The sequence below is a fragment of the Nyctibius grandis genome (assembly GCF_013368605.1).
Source record: "Nyctibius grandis isolate bNycGra1 chromosome W unlocalized genomic scaffold, bNycGra1.pri SUPER_W_unloc_2, whole genome shotgun sequence".
NCBI classification, from domain to species: Eukaryota; Metazoa; Chordata; class Aves; order Nyctibiiformes; family Nyctibiidae; genus Nyctibius; species Nyctibius grandis.
Genome location: NW_027167473.1, coordinates 6,725,411 through 6,740,889, shown reverse-complemented (window position 1 = coordinate 6,740,889; position 15,479 = coordinate 6,725,411). Strand labels below are relative to the sequence as shown.

Genomic DNA, 15,479 nt, shown 5'->3' with positions numbered 1-15,479 from the left:
ACCAACCCTCCAGCATTAAGCAGCATTTTCTGCTGGAAACCTGGCCTACGTGCAAAATAAAAATCTCCTGGTGAAAAGCATTTACAAATATTATTAGACTAAAAAAAAAAAAAAACCAAACCTCCCCAAGAACACTGTGGGCTCCAGCATCTATTCAGATTTCTCATCTTACAGCCTACAAAAATCCCTGCAAAATGAAAACCTCCTTTGCTAAAAATAAAAATTCATAGTACAGATTGTGTTCAAAAAGCCAAACAAAACAGATACATTGAACTTTGTGACAATTCAAGAACTTAAAATTTTAAAACTGCTTACTATTCTGGTAGAGAGAAAAAAAAATCTACAAGGTGCTCTCATGTAACATGAATTTTAGCTGACACTTGGAAAAGAACATGCATCATCAGCAGCAATTGATACTATTCCTATCATGCAACAAGAATTCATGTTTGCAGGCATAATTTTGCTACAGATGTCTATAGTGAAATATAGAACCTCTGCATCCAAATCATGAAAAATATGAACAGAAATCAGCACAGTGATCTGTTAGGCGTTTTTCTCCACCACACAAGCTATTTACTGCCCTATCAAACCTGAGAAACAACACATCGTAGCTGCATTAAAACCCACAAAACCATAACTTCAGGCTAAACATTACCATGCTATTTTCACTTTTCTACAGTTAATATCTAAATACCTTACGTAATCTCCTGCAGTCAGAAATGAAAAGGTTCCCTGGTACTGTCACTCTCTGATGCAGGCACCCTGCCTATCATCAGCCACCACACAACTTACCCAATATCCACAACCTCTCAAGGCTTTTTAGACTGTCTATTCTGCTGAGCACAGAGGAAAAGACCCTCATTTCACACTAGAACAGGGCATTTTCAATGTTTTGCCTCCATATTTATCTTGATTGTAGATTGCCAAACCAGCTAACACAGCCAGGACTGGTCAGATTTTTTAAAAAATCATACTGGATAAGATTCTAGAGCTGCTGATTTCCTGTCATAGGAAGTAAGAGTCCTAGCAAAAGAATGCCCAAGGCAAAATGTTTAGTGTTCCAATGTGCAAGCTCTAACAGCCTTTGTTCTTCCCTTTGCCATATTCATTACTGCTTTCTTCGCTCTCCCCCTCTCCCTCTCTCTGAATCCTTCAGCTTTCACTACAAGACACAAATGCCACCTCAAATCGAAGCACACATTTATTTTTCAGATGAGAAAAAAAACATCCTATCCATTATCCAATGCTTTGAGTTAAAAGTAGTCATCCCTCAGGAGCTGATGCACTGCCCATCCGGTTTCCTATTCTTATTTCATTACTGCACAATATTATAATTCATGCCACTAATAACCCACTGGAGCTCCATCAAACCTCTAAAATACATCTTTCCACTTGGCTGCTGCAAAATCCTCCCTGGGTTACAACAGTTTAAGAAACACCATCCATCCTATTTACGTTATATGTTTCTTTCTACGCAGGCTGTATTAAGCACATGTTTAACACTGAGGACCTTAATTCAGAATTAAGTATCGGGTTACTCAGATACGGCCAAACAAGCAACCTTTAAATAATTAGACAGCAAATTCTGAATGTGTAATGCTGTAATACAACACAGAGCAGTTCACTGCCGTGAGGTGCACAATTTATGACTGTCACTCAGAGGCCTATTCCCTATCACTACATTGTGAAAAAACGTTTATCTGGATGTACGATATTTCAATGAAAATACTGTATTTGGCTAAGATATCAGTCCGCCTTTACAAATAATAGCTTTAATCCTATTAAAACTGGAGGACGCTAATAGCATTTAGTAACACTTAAACAATTGTCTCCTTACTAACGTGCCAAGTGTGCAATCAGAAGCCAGATTTACTTTTCACATACACGTACCTTCATGCTATTGTTATATTCATACCCAAAACACCACATCTCACCTTGTGAACCTTGACCTTTGAAAGATTTTTTTAGCCAATGCTCAGTTACTGCCACAGATGCATTACCTCTGCAAATATGAAAGGGTTAAAGGCAGCCCCAATCAATAGGCCTACAAGGAAGAAAAAAAAAAAGGGAAAACGAGTATGCCTTACAGCATCTTTGCAGTGCTTTTATGCACAATTCTACAACAATATTGTTTCCTTTTGGCCTTACAGAAAGGCGCAGCACCCCCCCCCTTAACGTCTCCTAAAGAAAACCACAAGACAGCACCCTGTAAATAAAACAGCATGCAAAGCAGCATTCTCCAGTCACAAGCATAACTACAATTACAAATCATTCAATCAATTTTATTTAGTTTAGTTTTAAAATAGACTGCATAACCAGTGTCCCACCCTTGCAAAGCAAAAATATTTTAATAAGGGTCATAAATCTCAGCTCTTGCCCATTCCTTAAGCATAAAAAGGCACGAAAAGCCAAAGTAATCTCAGTTACTGCAAATATGTACATTTATATACAGAATCCTTTATGACTACATTAGCCACATACCAGTGCTGTGTGTCTAAAGTGTGCATTCACATACTGTTTTGGGATGGTATCTTTCTGCAAGCTCCTCTGCTTTTGGCTGCCATGAAGGGAGGAAGCTATCCCACTGTAGTAGCTCAGTGACTGCATTGTGTTCAGGAGCTGATCTGCCTCAAACCAGTTCCAGCCGGTTCTGGTCACCCTACATAAAAAGCTATGGCAACCCTCGCTGAGTTGCCAACAAGTCCCTGAAAATCGCAGGGGCTCTTTTTCCTGCGGTGGTGGGGCCGGCCGCAGCCCTGTCCCCCTGCGCCCGTCGTGCCCGGCCCACGCAGCCCCCGTGCGCCCCAGTGCCGCCCCACACGCTCCCTTCCTCTCCTCCCCCACTTACCTCCCACAACCTGGCTGAAAGCTGTGAGTGTGTGCGTGCCTGTCTGTAGCTAACAAAGAGACCGCAATAAAAATCCTCACAGGATCTCTCTTGCAGCACCAGGCAGGCTCGGCCACAGCACTGGGAGACAGCCCGCTAACCAAGGGTGGCTCCCCCCTCTCTGCTCCCCACAGCACAGGGGTGGCTGCTGACCAACGTCACATCTGCCCCCTCATGCCCATGCCGTGGGGTGGCCCATCAAGGTCTCCTCCCGTCCGCCCTCCCCGCGCCTCGCTGCGTCTGGGGCCGCTCAAATGGCATTTTCTCTTCTCTGCACAGCGTTACTACAAAGATTACCCACGCACGCACCTCCCTCCCCTCAAGAAATCCATTTCCGCAGCAGCGAGATGCCTGCAAAATAGTTCCTTTGCCCCCTCCTAGCAGCACCGAGTTGGCTGCTGAGCTCATTTTTTTTTCTTTTTCTGCTATTCAGCTATCCTTGAGGCACCGAAAAGCAGCAAGCTGCAGCCCCACGCCTGACCACCCCCCCGCCTTCCCACACCCGCAGCTGCGGGGCGGCCAGGGCACGGCTCTGCGCAGCTCCCACCCCGCAAAGATGGCTGCTGGCTGCAGCCCTTTGCTGGCTCCCGCATCCCTCGCTGGGGCGATGCCTGGCCGGGGTCACGACTCCCTGCGCTGCCGAGGCCCCTCCAGAGCCGGGCTGTGCGCCCACCTTGGCCCCTGCCAGCCGTGCTCCTAGCCCGCTCCCCCTTCTTCCTCTGCCACCCAGGGCCTTCCTCCGGCGCGGCTGACAGTCACCCCAAATCGAGACATTATTCACCCCGCTCCTCTTCAGCTACTCACCCTTGCACTGGTAAAACCAGTAACTACCTCCGCCTACGCGCCAGGCCCCATCCTCTGCGGGCTCTGCCGTGAGATGGCTCCTCAGCAGGGCTTCCCTCCGAGCCAGCTGCCACGCCGGGCTACGCCAGCCGGCCCCTCTGCTCTCCGGGCTGCACCTGTAACTGTTAGCAGAGGTCTCGGGCACAACCCTCGCCCCCCCTTCCCCTGCCGAGAGCGCTCAGCTCCGGCTCTTTCTCCACATCCCTCATCCCCACCCCAGTCTGGGGAAAACGACCATGTTCTCGCGTCGCCTCAGCCCCGGCCCCTCCGCACAGGCGGCTCCAGCGGGCCCTCCCTCAGCCCGGCCGCGCTGCTCCCGCCTCTGCGGGCCGCCGCGGGCACCGCGCTGTCGGACCGCGGCCCCCTCCCCTCAGCGCGGCACCCGCGCCCCCCCGCCGGGCCCGCTCGCTCCCCGGCCCGGGGTCGGCCCTACCCGAGCGGGCCCTGCCGAGCCCGGCCCGGCGGCGAGCCCCGGGCGGGGGGAACGGCCCCCGCGACGCGCAGGGGACGCCTGGGGAGGGGAGGCCGCGGCCCCTCCGGGGGCGGCGGGGAGACGGCCCGAGCGGGGGAAGGGGCAGGCGGGAGGACGGCCACGTCCGAGCGATCCCCCCGCCGCGCCGAGCCGGCCCGGAGCCGCCGGCCCTGGCGGCCCCGGTGCTCGAGGGGCCGCGGGGCTCCGGCAGCCGCCGCCCTCGCCGAGCAGGCCCGGCAGGCCGCTCCGCCGCAGCCTGCCCGCGGCGCGGCGGGGCCTGCGCGCCGGCCCGGCAGGACGGCGATCCCCACCGCATGCAAGCTCCGCTCCCCCATGCAAACACACCTGCTGCGGGCCCGCGGCCCGGCCGCGGCTGCTCCGGCCGGCGGCCTCAGGCGGGCACGGCTAAGGTCCGCGCTGCCCCGGCCGCCTGCGGAGCGGCCTGGCTGGGAGATGGTGGAACATAATGGCAGGGCGGCTCTGCCGGGGCTGAGGAGACGGTGGGGGTGGGGGTGCCTCGGCTTGCACAGATGGGGGAGACGCTCCCGTGTGATTCCGTGTGAAACGGCTCCCTGGAGTGTGCCGGGGGCGGGGAGGGCTGCGCTGCCTGCGAGCGCTCGGCGGGCAGGCGCCGGGGCCGCGGCCGGGCAGGTCGCGGCCTCCCGCAGCCCGGGGGGGTTCCCCGCTCCGCCGCCCGCCGAGCCCGGGCGGGCAGGGAGTCCCGCCCCGAGAGGCAGCGAGCGGCGCCGGCGGGCGCTCGGGCAGGGCAGCGCCGGCGGGCCGGTTCCCAGCCCTGCCCCGGCTCTGCACCGCGGCCCGGCCGGCGGGGACGGGGCAGGCCCGCCACGACACCACCGCCGGCCCGGCCCCGCGGGAGGCCCTGCCCGGCCCGCCCGGAGCTGCACGCCCTGCGCCTCGGGGCCCGCCGGGCCGGGCCAGGCCGCGCTGCCACGCTCTCCCCGGCTGTGGAAGGGCCTCCCCGGCTGTGGAGGGGTCTCGCTCTCCCCGAGCACGTCAGGCCTCCCCCCACATCGGGGCCGAGCCCCGGAGCCGCGAGGGCTGGCCTGTTGCCCGGCGGCGGGGGCGCCTCCCGCGGGGCCCCGTTACCGGTGTTCTGGGGCCAAGCCACAACAGACAGGGGAAATGAGACCTTGTCAGCGCAGACGTTTCATTCGCTTCAGGAGCGTGGCCCTGCAGTGCGGCTCCCCTGGAAGCTGAGGGGTCAGGCCTCTGTTCACGCTGCTGGCGCAGGTGCGATGGCATGGCAGCGGCGAGGGTCACAGCCAGCCCTTGTGGCCTGGGGGGCGGCGTGACAGTGGCGAGGGTCGTGGCCAGCCCTCGTGGCCTGGGTGGCAGCAGGACCGTGGCCAGCCCTCGTGGCCTGGGCAGTGGCGAGGGTCGTGGCCAGCCCTCGTGGCCTGGGTGGCGGCGAGGGTCGTGGCCAGCCCTCGTGGCCTGGGTGGCAGCAGGACCATGGCCAGCCCTTGTGGCCTGGGTGGTGGTGAGGGTCATAGCCAGCCCTCGTGGCCTGGGTGGCAGCGGGACCGTGGCCAGCCCTCGTGGCCAGGTTGGTGGTGAGGGCCGTGGCCAGCCCTCGTGGCCTGGGTGGTGGTGAGGGTCGTGGCCAGCCCTCGTGGCCTGGGCGGCAGCAGGATCACAGGCCGTGCTGGCTGTCACCTTCCCCACCACACACTCCAGTGACGTGCGCTGTCGTTAACACGCTGTAATGCTTAAAAACATCATGGCCTAGAACTTTGTCCTGTATTGATGCTACCGTACCTCACAAAAAGAGATTAACATGGAGTTACTTGGTCCTTCCTGGAGGTACTTGAGCGTTTTTGGCTATTGCCTCCTGTGCCAAGCTGCAGTTGGTAATAGCCTTTTGTTTGCTGCGAAGCAACCTTGGTTACTGTCACTGTCACAAACTGCAGTGGGAGTTTCCTGCCTTCCTGCCACGGGCAGTGTATTTTACAAGTGTGCAGCATGGTTTCTAGAAAAGTTTTGCATGTGGATCCACTTTATTGCATCACGTTAATGGCTTTAAATATGTATCACCCATCTCAAGTTTATGCTATAAACTCATTTTTTTACAGACTCCACAGACAACAACTACATATTCTGGTTGAAATAACGATGTTTTATTAACATCTCTCAGCAGCCTGTTGGGAAGGCAGCGAAGTCACAAGGGCTCCTGCGTGACTGTCACCACAGCTCCTCGTGGGAGGCGGCCCCAGCAGCAGCTGTGCTCACGGGTGCCGACCGGGCCGGCTCACAGCCCGGCTGCTCGCCCCCCAGCACCCGGAGCTCCACCACAGACAAATCCCAGCGTGTTCCAGTTAACCCAAACAGCAAACTGCCCCGCTGCCGACTGTGGCAATCCGTGAGTCTGACAAGTTTACAGGATTTGAATATAATAAATTGATTTGGTAATTTATGTAAAAAATAAATGGATTTGTGTTCTGCACTAGTTTTAATGTTCCAGAAAGGCCGTAAAATTCAGCTTGCACAAGCCTAGGGCTCATCCTGCAAGTGACCTGTAGAATCAGGCCGTAATGTTTGTAACACCCTATTTCTTCCCAATTAGCTAGTAAACTGATCTGTTAAAAAAATTGAAAACTACAGTCTGTTTTCTGACATTGGAGTTCTGTGGTTGGCTTGCGTAATAGTATAAAGAAGATGGCAGCTGCTACTACTACTTTTGTATTAATATCTGAAATGTTAATTGATTTCACAGTTTATACACGGCCTAAAGGTCCTTGTCCATGGAGTCTGTCAGATAGATTTACTTGTTTCCCTTCCAGCCAGGTGTCCTTGACAGCTCCATGGCAGAAAAAGTCTGTCACCCTTAGTATCTGACTTTCAAAAGATAAAATGAGGAGAATTTAAAGTATCGTTTACAAGTGGTGCCAGGCCAACAGCTCTTCTCCAATGGCCTTTTAGTTCAAACACACAAAATAACAGCAGTTGCAATGCAAGTGTCCCTACAGTGTCACTTCTGCTTCGAGAGGCTTCCGTAGGTTCTTTAGCACGTTGACCTGACATCTTAGATCTGAGATTTAGGCCTTAAGTCACGCCAAGAGCGTAGTGACTGCAGGTGAAGCTGTTTCGGTTCGCTGCTGGGGAGGCAGCGGGTGGTTGTGGGTTACTCCAGCATTTCCAGAGGGGGGAACTGGAGTCCCTCGCCGTACCCTGTCTCAGCAGCTGGGGCTGTACAGGGACGTAACTTATGTAGTCAAGCAGGAGAGTTTGGGTTCCCCGCAGCTCCTGAACCTGCACCCCTGAAGCTTCCATCTGAAAGTACTTCCTTACCCTATTGCAGCCGGCTAGGAGCGCTGTGCCATGGCCCCTCTCTGGGGCGGGGAAGGAGAAGACCCCGAGGGTGGCTCGGGAAGGAAGGTGCCCTCAGCAGCGAGGTGCCCTGGCTGCAGGTGGCTGCTGGCGGCACAGAGCTGACAACCCAGATCAGACCAGGACTCGCTCCTCTGTACAGGTGACGAGTGTCCGAAATGGAGGTGCCGTTCACTCCCCACAGCCGCTCTGCCGTGTAACCCCTAGAGCCAGTGGCGGAAGAACTCGCTCTTTGGTAAGATGGTGTGTTTTCTCCGTGGCTTCGCAGCGGCGGGAGCAAAGCCTCTGGCACTGCCGTCCTCGGTGGAGGGCCTCAGTCAAGACAAATGAAACCACCAGCGTATTCCTCCCACTTCGCCTCCAGACGGGATCGCCTGGCCGCTGCGCTGACGGAGCAGAGACCTTTGCTCTCGGGTGTGCACCACATACCTCATTCCCCAGGACTGGTGAATCTTTAACCCCACCTTTTCTCTTTCCTGCAGAAAGACCTCCAGTACAGCCCGCTGCTGCTTCTCAGCAGTCAGCCAGGAGTGCTGCCGATTCAGAACACTTTCCCTTTGATGCTGCAGGGAATGCTGAACTTGTGTGCAATAATAACTTCTTCATTATTTAACTTCTTAAGGATTTTAAGGCTCTTGAAATCCCAGCTCTAAAACGTGGTATATTCATCCCACACTTTCTCTATAGGAATCAGTTTCAACTGTATCAAATATAAATAGCTACAAATAGAGCTTTTACACATTTAAAATGTGCTGGGCCAAAGATGATTTTGCAGGTGGATTGACACAATAAGGTAAATTTACATTTGATCTTTTAATGTCAGAATAAATTGTGCCCTTTTTGTCCTCTCCCAATTTTGTTTGTTGTTTTTACTCAATAACAAAATGTTTCCTTCCTGGCTAGTGAAACATCCTTAGCTTAAGCAAGAAGGGTAAAATACAGATTCCATATTTCCAATCCTAAATTTCTTTTTTTAGACTAATAGCTTTACGACTTTTGGCAACAACTTAATACTATATGTTACTTCAGTTGCTTTTTTAGGTTTTCACCTTGAAATTTCCTGTATCATATTATCCACAAGAGCAGAGCAGGAGCCTGCATTTCTTGTTTTAGAACACTTACATTTTTCTTTTTATCACTGTTTAGAATGCAGCGGTACTTTTCTTTAACCACTATATTTAAACATTCAGTATTAAAAAAAACAGCTTACAACTACACTTCCCCTTTTCAGATGCTGCTATTACTATTCTCTAGGTATTTTCTTGGGAAAAAAAAAAAAATCAATTTCCTTCCCTGGTTATTAAAATAAGTCTGCTATTATATTTTGGACTAAAAGGTCTAGGATTGCTTTTAGAAAGATGAGATTTATTAAAGAAAGGGATCTCGTGAGAGATAAGATGAAGGACTTTGGTAGGCAGAAATCTATAACCAGACTCAAAATACATCTTAAGTACTACTGAGGTCAGGTAAAAATTAAAATCTCGGATGACTTTGAATGGAATACCCGGGCTGTATCGGTGCTGGACATGGACCCCGGCCAGCAGTCAGGCCTTCTGTCATCACAGACAGCTTGTGCAACCCGCTTCTGGACCTGAGGGGGACGCAGAGCTTGCTCGGATCAGACAAGAGCCAGAGGGAGAGCACGCGCACTCGGCACGCTCACACCTACCGACGCACTGTGTGCGAGGTCCCCAGCACATTCTCAGTCAGAAAGAAAGGGGTTTGCTCAAAATATGCACATATACCAGCGCCGGTACGCAGGCCACGTGCCCGCAACACTGGCTGGCTAGTCATTCTCAGGCTGCCAAGAGGTGGAACTGGTGTCCACGGCAGAGGGTTGTGCCCTGTGTCTCTGGAAAGAACGGTCACAGGTTTACAGCTGCTGGCAAAAGGATGCCTTTAAGCCCAAGCATTGCTAGACATGAAGTAGGAAAATGAAGTAGGAAAACTTGTGATGATTTGATGATTGTCAAAGCTTGGAAAAGCATTTCTTTGGCACCAGAGTACCAGTCTGGGAGAATCTAAAATGGAGATGAGTGAAGCCACAGGCTCTGCTGGGAGCAGCCCTTGCTCCAGCTTCTCTCATACCACTCCGTAGCCCCTTGTGTAAGCCCATCATGAAGGATGTGACTTTGCTGGCACCCTGGCTTGCATTATCTGTGCTTTGTGCACACCTCCAGACCTTCAAAGGTCATCTGGTCCAGCCCCCCTGCCACAGGCAGGGACACCTTCCACCAGACCAGGTTGCTCCCAGCCCCATCCAACCTGGCCTTGAACACTGCCAGGGAGGGGGCAGCCACAGCTTCTCTGGGCAACCTGGGCCAGGGTCTCACCACTCACACTGTAAAACATTTCCTCCTTATGTCCAATCTAAACCTGCCCTCCTTCAGTTTAAAACCATCGTCCCTTGTCCTGTCACTACAGGCCCTAGTAAACAGTCTCTCTCCATCTTTCTTACAAGCCCCCGTTATATACCAAAAGGCCGCTATCAGGTCTCCCTGGAGCCTTCTCTTCTCCAGGCTGCACAACCCCAGCTCCCTCAGCCTTTCTCCACAGCAGAGCTGCCCCAGCCCTCTGATCACCAGCCACACGGAGGCCCCACTGACCGATACCCTGGTGGGTCAGTATTGCGAACGCACCTCACCAGCTACTCCAGCAAAATAAGTAGTTTCAGGGTCAAACGCTCCGGTGGAAGGTGTGTGGGTGTGCGGGCAGGGGCTGCGTGAGGAGCAGCACGCACCTGATCAAAGCCCAGCAGCACCGAGGAGCGCTGCAGAAGGCCAGACCTGGACCTGGGTTTTCCAGCCATCACCTCACAAACTCAACCCTCCGCCTGTGTGACCAGCACGTGGCACAACAGGACCACATGCGTATTGCAGAGTGTAAGGCTAACGGGCTTTCCCAGGAGCACTATGGTCTTTTCTGCTCACCAACACCTTCCAGCTGCTGGGCAGAACCCCCTCTGTCAGCTTTCTCTTCCAGCGTGAGCCACCTGCGTGATTAACATCCAGAATAAGAAAGCTCATCAGCCCGGGACATTGAGAAATGTCTGGTTTGTTCCCTTAACGTGCCTTATGCAGGGGGTTTGTTCTTTCCTTCTCCTGATATTTATTCAAGTGTACGAGGATTATTTCTGAATTATTCATCATCCCGTATCTGACGAGGCTCCCGCTGCGTAACGGATGAGCCATCAGCCTCTGCAGATGGAGCCATCAGCAGCTATTCGAGTGCCGTGTGCTCACCTGCGTTCGCGCAGCGCTGCGAGCAGAGGGACAGAGCTGGACCAAACGCAGGGCCGGGACACGACGCCTTGCTGGGACAGCGCTGCGCGTCACGTCACCTACGGTACTGCCTGGCTCAAGGGCCGCCACAGCAGCTCTGCGGGCAGGGAGCTGCACTGACCCACGCTGGAAGCCTTCCTGCACCGCCCTGCGCGGGGGCACCACGGACCGTTAAACGAGCCCAGCACGCAAGAAGTGGCTCGGCTTCGGCTAAGGCAAAACTACATCCTGCACCACGTGCACACAAGTAATCCTCTGGGCAGCAACGTCAACTGCTGAGCACCACCTCTCTGCTCACCACGTTCTTCACTGCTGCTTCTCAGAGCTGTCCAAAATGCCCGTCTTACATAACTAAAACCAACTCCAGTTTGCGATACATCAAAATTCTAATGACACCTTTTGTACCTTATATACACCATAGTTTGCACATCTTCAGATGGGGCAGGCAGATGGGGTTTAACAGGAAATATTACATCAACAGATGCTACTACCGAGTTATCTTTGTTCACTCTGGGAATAAATTGAGGGGTGAGGCATGAAAACATGTTTTCTTACGGGGCCACCATCTGCTAATTTGAGAAGCTGCTGTCACTGATGACTCAGGATCACTTGCAGATGCAAAAATATTACTAATATCATTCTCAAGACAGCTATTATTATGTATTAACTTTACTATAACTATTGACTAGCACCAAGACAATAGCAGTAAGAAAATTGTAACTGATGAGTCTAGAAGGACAATGACTTTAAATAGAATTAGTTGAGAAAGGGCAGTTATTTCTCTTGGGAACCTTCAGATAACAGATCTGGTTTTTATCCAGGCAAAACCAAAACAGTCCAGGTTAATTTCTCTGCAGAGTGGTTGCAGCAGCGTTGCCTCGTGCTGGCCACTTTCTGGCCGTGTCTCTGGTCCCTGAGCCCAGCAGGGCTGCGGGAGGGGGGCAGATGCCTTTGGCTGCTGTTCTCTATTTCAGCCTGCCAGAACGCTGCCTGCGGGCTCTGTGCTGCAGGAACAGGTCTGCTGGCACGAACAGCCGCTTCAGGTGACTCAGGGCAACACGAACCCGCGATGCAGAAGTGAGCAGCTCTCCAAAAAGCCACCACTTCCCTGCCCCTGCCACGGGAGCTGCAGGAGAGAGCAGAGCTGTGGCCACTGCAGAGCAGGGAGCAGGAGCTGGCGTTGCAAAGTGCCGCAGTTTCAAACGCTTTGTTACGAGGGGAACAAAGGCATCGTGTCCTTGACATCCCCAGACAGAGAGAGGGGACACCACGGAGCACAGCATCGTTACTGAACGCAGCAGTAAGCAAGTCAGACGCGCGTTCAAGTCCCTCCTACAGCCCAGGTCTCCTGGGCACTGGGCTAAATCCAGCACACGAACACAACTCGTTGGCCAGCACCACCCCGGGGGGCAGCTCCGCGGGCCCCAGCTGCACCAGCCTCCTCGGAGAACTGGGATCAGACTTTCTGTTCCACCTGAACTACTCTCTGCCTTTCCAGAAATCTGCTTTTGGGTTGAAGATATTAATGACAATTTTTCATCACAAGCAATATGGTTTTTGGCAGGAGATAGCTGTAGGCAGAAACGTCTTTTTGATAGAAAAGCTTCTTGCGAAATGTTTTTTTTTCATACTAGCTCTTGTCTTCATCATAAATAACTTCAGAACCAGCAAAGCAACCACTCAACCTCAGTAATACAGTCTGAATCTCACCCATTTATTGGTATTGCTTCAGGGAGCGTTTTAATAGTAATAACTTTCTCACATGAGAACTGAAATAAAAACTGCTGTGTGCTAAGTAGAGTTTGCACTCTAGAAGTATCTTTTTGCATCCCAGAGAATGAATAACCTCACGAACAATTGTAAGTTTGAATTTCTTGAAACCCCAAGAAATCCAGCTGAGGAACCAGTGAGGGCAGCACGGCAGAGATCAGCAGGGACTCTCCCGCTGTGGGGTGTAATGGTCCTGCCTCCGATTTAGGTGCTGCAAAACCCATTTAACCTTCACCTCCACCCTGAGCCAGCGAATCATTCCTGCGATTACAGCGCCGTGGGCAAACAGCTGCATCGCTGTACCTGCGAGGACACACAAATGGCTTGGCCTGAAGCACAGCTATTTTCTGATTAAAATGAGCCCATTACTTCCACTAAAAGCAGAGCTGATCATCTAATGGGTGTTTCAAAGAAAATGTTCTCTTTGCAGCTGCAGCACTGAAAGAGCCTGCAGCAGTTCTCTGCATCACTAAGGCATAAAGCAAAACCTACAAACTTTGAGAATCAGCAAACCAGCATTTCATAGCTACTCTCTACTTCCTTGAAAGACTGTAATGCTGCTTACAGACAAAAAAATATCAAATTTGGTACATTCTGACAATCTCAAAGCAGATCTTAAGAATTTCCGTCCCGATCCCCAGCCGGTCCCGTGAGGCAGGTGTCACGGGTACTGCTGGCGTTCAACAGAGGGAAGAGGAGGGAGAAAAGCTGACAGGCACGAGGAAGGCAGAATGTGAACTTTAAATACCTGCAGCACTGAAACCCAGCACATTCAGAGGGGAATCACCTGAGCAGGGTCAGCTCTGTGGAGCCTACAGAGAGGCTGCTCCAGGTCTCTCGGCTGCCTGACAGCGATCGACAGGAGAGAGGCGCCGACCTCCACGGGGTAACCTGTGCGTGCCCAGCACGCAGCCTCTTATAGGATGTCAGGAGGTAGAGCTGCCTCACCTTTGGAGAGGTGACATGAATCCCAACCACCACGTTAAGTCATAAGAGAGCCCAGGAGACACATCTGAGAGCTGCCTGACCTTGTGTGGCTCGGTGTAGCAAAGTCACTTGTGTAACAGGTCGAAGACTTTTCATATTAATTTCAATTGACTTCGAAAAAAGAAAGCAGGGGGCTGGCAGATAACTGAAGCGATTCTGTCCACAGAACGGATGGGGAAGGCCCAGTGGCTTCCTCCTGCATCCGCTGCAGATGCAGGTGCGGAGGCTGGTCACCGTGGTAACACACACCCACACGGATCCTGGTCTCATGCTCTCTGTGCGTGGCAACAAAAAAGGATGGGAGACAGCACTTTGTCTTGTTAGCTCTTAAAATAAGCCTGGTATGACTAAATTGCAGCAGTGGCACTTCAGAAACTAAATAGCTGCCTGATTTCCATAACATGGAGGTGTTCTTACTCCTTACTGCCACGACACAGAAACCCCAGGAGGATGCTTACCCATGGCCAGTGGCAGCTGGTGCCGGGTTAAACCCCAGCACTGTCTTCTACGGATCAGCGCAGAGCACGGCCAGCGTGGTCAGCAAAGGCCATGGGCGTGAAATTCAAAACGCCAAATCAAAGACCAAGTGAATCCCAAACCTTTACTTTCGGAGAGCTCTTTCTTTATAAGCCTCTCGTGCTCCTCTGTCCCTAGAACTAGGCTCACTCTCAGAGTTTAACGCTGCATTAACAGCAGCTCCTCGCATTTAACTCACCTCACTGCAGAGCGGGGAGGGGAAAACGACGGAGCGCATTGGCCCTTCTGAGGCACACGGACGCTTCCTTTTTTAGAGGAGCCTGAGCTTATTTGGATCACCTTAAAACCTTCTTCCCAAACCTGTTCAACATCCAAAGCCAAGTAACAAACACATAAGTAACTTTGCCTAGCAGATACTTCAAGCAAAAAGTAAGTATTATCCCCAAACAATCGCACTTCAGGGAACAAAACCCCCAGGCTTCAGTTCAGAAAGGGCATCACCAGCCAGAGAGATTTAACAAATGCCGAGGCTCAGTCATGTGTTTTATTCCCACTGATTTCACTGGGATTTAAATGTTGGCTTAATTTATGCACGCTGAACTTTTAAAGTGCTTTACTGGCTACGGGCCAAAGGAAATGGATGCTTCTTGCAGGTTGTCCTTAAGAGCCAGAATATTTCGCCCTTAACAGCGATGATTGGAACAGTTAAAGCAGTTCCTAAAGGCAGTGACACAGTAAGAAAGTGCTTTTCCATCAGCATTCCCTTTCAGACAGGGCTCAGAACGGTAGAGCTTTCCTCCACAGATGCTACTGCCACAGGTCTCTCTCCACCCTCTGCAGCTGTGGGATGGTCTTTACCACGATCAAACCCAGTTACAGCTCACCCACCTCAGAGCTCCTCCGAGGCTGACCAGCCCCTCCCAGGCTGACAGATCATGGACCATCAGACCACGCTGCGCCTGAGCACTGACCTGTGTGCGCCGGAGCTCCCCAGCAGGACTCCCCGCGCTGACCCGCCGTGACGCTCCCCGACTGCCCGCCGTGGGGTCACACCGTGCCAGGAGACGCCCGCTCACAGCCGGCCCCGCTGCCCCGGAGCCCTTCCCGTGCCGGGGAGCGCCTGCAAAGACAAGCAAACCGTCCGTGAGCTCCCTGCCTGCCTCGGGACGGCCTGGGAGGTTCAACAACTGGATTCTCTCTCCATCCCTACTTCCCAAGGAAATTGTCCAGCTATCACTGAACCTCGTTTGGATGCCTTGGTGAAGGGATGGAGAAGGACCCTGGAGGTCTAGCCGGCAGCACAGCCGGGACAGCAGAAGCTAGAAGGAATATAAACCTGCAAAAAAAAAAAATTTACTTTTAAGTGCACAGTTTGAGAAACCTGAGCAGGCCCAGGGTACAGATGTTTCACTTG

General features: G+C 52.6%; 1 protein-coding gene across 12 annotated transcripts in view; it reads right to left on the bottom strand.

The window, feature by feature from the left end:
• Positions 1 to 4,623, bottom strand: part of ZNF532 (zinc finger protein 532) — a 36,050-nt gene extending 31,427 nt beyond the window's left edge. The window contains exons 1-4 of one of the 12 annotated variants that reach the window (XM_068424403.1): positions 4,548 to 4,623; positions 3,692 to 3,852; positions 2,516 to 2,686; positions 1,935 to 2,044 (exon numbers count right to left, since the gene is read on the bottom strand). The gene's annotated coding sequence lies outside the window, so the exon portion shown is untranslated. The other 11 variants (XM_068424402.1, XM_068424405.1, XM_068424401.1 and 8 more) reach the window with 11 other exon arrangements.
• Between the last annotated feature and the right edge of the window lie 10,856 nt (positions 4,624 to 15,479).